General features: G+C 40.8%; 1 long non-coding RNA gene across 3 annotated transcripts in view; it reads left to right on the forward strand.

Moving 5' to 3' along the window:
* The window catches only part of LOC132016025 (uncharacterized), an 8,059-nt gene extending 3,065 nt beyond the window's left edge, over window positions 1-4,994 (forward strand). Inside the window, exons 3-5 of one of the 3 annotated variants that reach the window (XR_009403864.1) lie at window positions 924-1,087; window positions 2,122-2,221; window positions 2,528-4,994. This is a non-coding gene — a long non-coding RNA (uncharacterized LOC132016025). Of the gene's footprint in view, window positions 1-923; window positions 1,088-2,118; window positions 2,222-2,527 lie in introns of all 3 variants that reach the window. The other 2 variants (XR_009403863.1, XR_009403862.1) reach the window with 2 other exon arrangements.
* Window positions 4,995-6,165: the final 1,171 nt, after the last annotated feature.

Below are 6,165 nucleotides of genomic sequence, written 5' to 3' on the forward strand. Positions count from 1 at the left end.
GGGTTTCATAGTCACAAAGATTCAGTGTTAGATTAGACTTTAACATTTCTGAATGAGCTATACACTGCCAGATCTGAGCGCTGTTCAATTTGCAATTTTATTTATTACCTTTAAAAATCTAAAATATTTGTAATTTAGTGACTCAGCTTTGGCATTTAGTTTTTCATTTTTTGAAGGTCTAAGAAATGAGAATTGGCCAGACGCTTTCTCGGCTTCTGAGAAGATTGATTTTGTGTTTTCACTTTTGTGCTCCTCCTTGCTTTCTTTCTTGCTTCTGGTCCCAGAAGTGGAAGGTACGGTTATTTCTGTCCAGAAAACCTTTAGTGCTAGAGTTTGCACCTTGAACTTTAAGAAATTCTCATCCTTAGCTATGTGCCACTAGTTTTGAAAAGATAGAGACCACTCAAGGTGAGCAGAAGAGCAGGATCTGGTTACTTGTCGGGACTAATTCGCAGGATCTGACTGGGCCACACAACGAAGGAGTGAATTACTTCAGTTACTTTGCATTATGTAGAGCTTAGCACCACTTTTGCCAATCATCTCAGTTCAGAGGAACGCCCACTTTCCTGAGAAGGAGCTGGTAGTGGCTGGCAGAGCAAGTGAGATCTAATTAGGCAACCAGATAGTTGTAAATTTTTTTGATCCTGGGAAAACAAGAGTGTTTAAACAATAGCATCTTCACTGAAGGCACAACTGTTCAAAATCTGGGAAGAATGTTCAGATGACTATCACATTGACAGCAACACTGGTCATTTTCTGATTTGTTCTTCAAATCTGAGCTAAGAGCCAGTAGCCCTAGGCACAGCGTGTTCTACTCTCTACTGGGGCTGTTACGGAAAATAGTACTTGTAATGCAAAATTGTCCTGTCTGAGGTAGTATTATCATTATTTTTTTTTAAAGATTTCATTTATCCATTTGACAGAGCGAGAGAGCACAAGGAGGCAGAGTAGCAGAGGGAGAGGGAGAAGCAGGCTCCCCACTGAGCAGGGAGCCGGACCGACATGGGGCTCAATCCCAGGACCCTGAGACCACAGTCTGAGCCAAAGGCAGTTGCCTAACCAACTGAGCCACCCAGGTGCCCCTGAGGTAGTATTATTGAATCCTATCCGTGGTAGTATAATTATGACTGATTTGTCTGCCTAACTTGTCATTATTTTACTTTCTCTTTGCTCTTTATAAAACATGTGCCAAGTTATGATACTTGGGCTTTAAGAATGTCAAGAGGTAAGAAGGAGCCTGTGTTAGGGAAATCATATTGTTGGCTAACTTCCTTTGTGTTTCTCCATGGTAATACCAAGTGCTGGTCATTTTACTAGAAAGATGAGACTTCAAACTCATTCTCAGTCAATATTGTCTTTCTCCTGAAAAGAAAGTGTTTATTACTGCTGAATTCAAAACTGAACTTCGTCAATAAACACAGTTCTTTTCTTTTCACTGATGTAGTCAACAATCATTTTAGGAAGATGTAAAAATTGGGGTCCTCGCATGGCTCAGTCAGTTAAGCTGGTAGTGGCTGGGGTCATGATCTTGGCTTTTGGCTCGGGACATGATCTTGGGGTCTTAGGATCAAGCTCCACATTGGGTTCCCTGCTCGGTGGGGAGTCTACTTGTACCTCTCTCTCTGCTCCTTTCCCCTGCTTGTGCTCTATCTCTCTCTCACACATAAGTAAATAAAAAAATCTTTTAAACTGTTTTAGAAAAATGTAAAAATCACTCTACATTTATTAAATTGTGCAATAGATTAACTCAGAGAGCCCGGTAAATTAATCTCAAAATAATTAAACTGAACTCTTTTTAAATTAAATTTTAATTTTAAAAATAATTTTCGATTTATAGAAAAGTTGCTATGTACTCTTCACCCAGCTTCTTCTAATATCTTCTATTACCAAGAGACGTGTCAAAACAAGGAAATTAACATTGGTGTTTTATTGAAGGGATTTTCAGGAATGGAGGGAAATGAAAAAGACAAAATCATTTTACTTTCTCTTGAAGACTGAACAAAATGCACGAGGATTCGGTAAATGGCAAATGGCTTTGACCCCTTTTGCTGCTCATTAACTATCTGGTGTTAGCACCTGCCTCCCCTTGGTTGTCTCCCTTCACTGTCCATTTCCCAGCAGGTGGCAGTGACCCACTGTGGCGTATGATTGATCCAGCTGTACACCTAAAGCCTGGTGTCTGCTCTCATAGCCATGGGCCCCACACGATGTTGCACTAAATGTGAGTATTTTGAATGCAGGGGAGCCTTCTTGCTGCTCCCAAGTCCATTAGAGCAGTGGTTACAATTTGGTGGTCAAAAGCAAGGCTGTGTTGTCAGACTCCTGGGTTTAAACCCTGCCTCTACTTTGGGACTTTCAGCAAAGGCTTTCACCTTTAAGTTTCCCTTTTCTCATTCCCATTTTGCAGAGAGGAAATGAGTGCTGTAGTGAGGTTTACATTTTATAATTGTCAGACATCACAGGGAAGAGGGCCCAGTACAGAGTAAGCGCTTAGTAAATGTTACCTGTTATTATCAATGTGTTTCAGAAACCGTGGGTGGCTCAGTCTCCCAACTGGGTGGTCAAGAAATAACCAAGACTCAATGGTAGAGCAAAAGCATAAGGAAGTCAGACTTTTATTTATTGTCCACAAGAGGATGAGAATTGTAAGTAAGACTATTCCATTGGTAAAAGGAAAGAAATATGAAACTTGGTAATAGGATTCTAGAAAGCAAAGAAAATGAAAATGTTCACTACCGCAAATCATGTGGGGCAAAGGTCACACTAATCCTCTTTGTGTGGGTCCAATTTTAATATATTTGTGGCTGAAGTGAGCACAGTTCTTATCACCATCTTAAGCTTAGCTCAAATTTAAGCAAAATAAACAGGAAAGATGCCCTAATTTGTAGAGGTTAATTTTATAGTGACCATCATGAGCACTTCAATTAGGTTTCTAAAGAAAAAAAGCATATTGCATAATAACTTTTATAATAACATAACTCGGAATTTGGATGGTGTTTGGCATTTTTCAGAGACCTTTTGTTCTCCCTTTTTCATGTGACTCTTGAAGTAAGGGAGGGTGTTGAAATTACGATATACATTTTGTAGAGACAGAGGCTCAGAGGGATGAAAGCATATTGGAAAGGGCCTCACAGCAGAAGTGACACAGCACCAAAGCTTGAGGGAGGTGAAGGGGCTTCTCCAGGAAGATGGGAGGGGCAACCAGATAGAGGTGCAGCAGAAGGTAGGGAGTGATGAGAATGGAGAGGGGAGTTCTTTTGTGGGACCAAATACCTCAATATATCTGATGCTTTGACTAAGGTGGGCAGTGTAGAAGCTGGTCTTTGTGTGCCCGCCTAGGAGTTCAGACATGATTCTCTGGCAGTGAGTTGCTTTGAGACAGAGGACGATAACATGATCAGGTTTCAGTTTAGGAATATCACTGTGGCAGGTAGAATAAAAGATAAGCTCCAAAGATAGTGGGTAGGTTCAAGAGAGCTGAATTTTCTTTTTTCTTTCCTTTTCCTTTTTTTTTTTTTTTTTGACAGAAGGATAGAGAGAGAGAGAGCACCAAGTAGGCAGAGTGGGAGGGAGAAGGAGAAGCAGGCTCTCCATTGAGGGGGGAGCCTGATGTAGGACTTGATCCCAGAACCCTGGGATCATGACTTGAACCAAAGACAGAAGCTGAACTGACTGAGCCATCAAGGTGACTCTGAGAGCTGAGATTTTCTAAACCCGCTGGTCATGGGATCTCAGGTCCCAGATGGGTGACAATGAGCAGAAGCAGCCAGCCAGGTGAGCGCCAGCAACAGAGCAACAAAAGCACGAGATTTAGGTGCAGAAACCACTCGGTCCTGCTCTGGCTTTATCAGACTTAGAAATTTTCCCGAAGCATTGCCATTTAATTTCCGTTTGCTTACCTCTCTGGTAATGAGAGTGTAGTATTTGTAGAGCATCAACTGAAGTATGTCAATTAACATGGGTGGAGTGCTTCCAACAACAAATCAGGACTGGGGGATGAAGACAAATGTGAAAATGTCTCAGGCTGGTCCCCCAATCCTACCCAGGCTGGAGGGTTCAGCAGGCGGCCTGAGCTATGTAGCAGGGTGGCTGTGGAGAGTTTAGTATCCCGTTTTGCGCCGCTGCTATAAGTAATGATTCAAAGGACTTCCACGTTTTATTGTCTCCCTGGAAAGTAGAGTGGCCCCAGAGAGGGATACAGAGATTTCAAGTTTAATACTGTATTACACCCAGGGGTCTTTCTTGAAACCTGCCAGGAAACAAAACAAAGTGTCTACTAGTTCTGTATGGATGGTTTGTTTATTCTGTTTGCAAGTGCAGAGAACTGACTTCCTGCCAGAGAGAGAACAGGGTGTGATAGATCTGGGACAGTAAACTGAGCAGATGAAGTGCTTTGTTTTTAGCATGCTGGACAGGATCGCCCCAGGACCTGAACTTTTTGTATCTAACATAGGAAACCCAAAGAAATGCCCTTCCCTCCGGTTTCTGGGCCTGTGGACTTTGGGTCAGGACCACCATGATCTTCTGAGCATTTATTAAGAGAGAACAGGCGACCACAGGGGATGGCTTTCAAAGCTGATCAGTCACACGCCCAGGAGGTCTGTAATCTTATCAGCAAAAAAATCAATTTCCTAACATCATATGAAGAGAGTAAATAGAGAAATCCCTGAGTAAAAGCTGGCCAGGGAAATTCTGATGCTGACGAACTTTTGGCAATGGACGTTTGTTTACAATTTCTCTTGGAGGCAGAAGAAAGTATTTTATACAGTAGCATGGTTTCTAGAAAGTTAACTGTAGATGTTATTTTTGCAAGTGGAATTTTACTTTAAATGCACTTCAGGAGTTAGCCATTTAAAGGATTCTTTTGGAGAGCCTCCCTGTGATCATTCTTTATTCTTCATAAGTTTGTATTTTTTGTACTCTTTGCCCATCCCATTTTTCTAAAGCGACGATTAATTATAATTGTCTTACAAGCTAAATAAATTGGTCTTGGCTTTCTGAAACAATTTCGTTGGTCTTTTCTTTTTTCCCCCTTTTTTAGATAAAAGCAAGGTGTTTTGTGGTTAAAATCCCCTGATTTATTATTTTTTTTTCATTTCCCAGAATGACCATATGATAAGAAATCTGAGAATTTATTGACTTTGACTTTTTTTTTTTAAATCAAGGCAAAGCCCTGAGAAGAGGACAGTCCCAATCATCCTACCACCTGCCTATAGAAATATATATGCATCATGCTGCCTTGTCACAGGGATCTTGAAATGCCACCCTAATACTTATGTTAACAATGTCACATTTTATTTTATTTTTAAAAAAGGTTTTATTTTTAAGTAATCTCTACATCCAACATGGGGCTTGAACCCACAACCCCGAGATCAAGAGTCTCACCCTCCACTGACTGAGCCAGCCAGGCACCCCTACAGCTTCACATTTTAAAATACCAACACCCTGGAGAATTACTGCATTAAATGATCTTTACAATAGAACACTCTAATGGAAAATTATCTAATTATCTGATTATTTTTCTCCTGGCAGTGAGAAACCTGGGAATTTTAGTGGGAGTGCGGGGGGGAGGGGGGGGACAAAAGGGTAATCTTGGAATCTGGGGTACCATCTTCGAAAGACAGGCTTAACCAAAGGAAAAAGTTCCAGGCTGCCAAGAAGTTGAAGAAGGGATACTGAATGCCTGGGAAGTATGCTAGAGAAGCTGTTCAGTATCGAAGAAAAGGAAAATGGGAAGCAGAACTAAAGTAAACTTGGATTCCTGCACAACTTAATTTAAGGAAGACTGGATTTTCTCAACACATTTAATTTCAGTAGTTGCCAACCATTCTCAAGTAAAACCATTTGAGAAGAAAGATAGACCTGAATAGAGACTTCTTTCCAATATTTATCGATCACCCATATGGACCAGGCACTTTGCTAAGTGCTCATCACACAGAGGAGAACCAGATATTTTTGTCTTCAGAGAATTTATATTCTAAAAGGGCGGGCCAAAAGCATAAAAAACTAAGGAAAATGTACTTTCAAGTTGTGATATGTGCAATGAAGAATACAAAACCTACACTATTGTATTTTTTTGTCTTCCACTCTACAATCTGAATACCTTGCAAAATCTGTGGTACAACAGAGATAAGTTGGCAATGACTACAATCTTCATAATTTACA

This window comes from Mustela nigripes, chromosome 4 (genome assembly GCF_022355385.1).
Source record: "Mustela nigripes isolate SB6536 chromosome 4, MUSNIG.SB6536, whole genome shotgun sequence".
NCBI lineage: Eukaryota > Metazoa > Chordata > Mammalia > Carnivora > Mustelidae > Mustela > Mustela nigripes.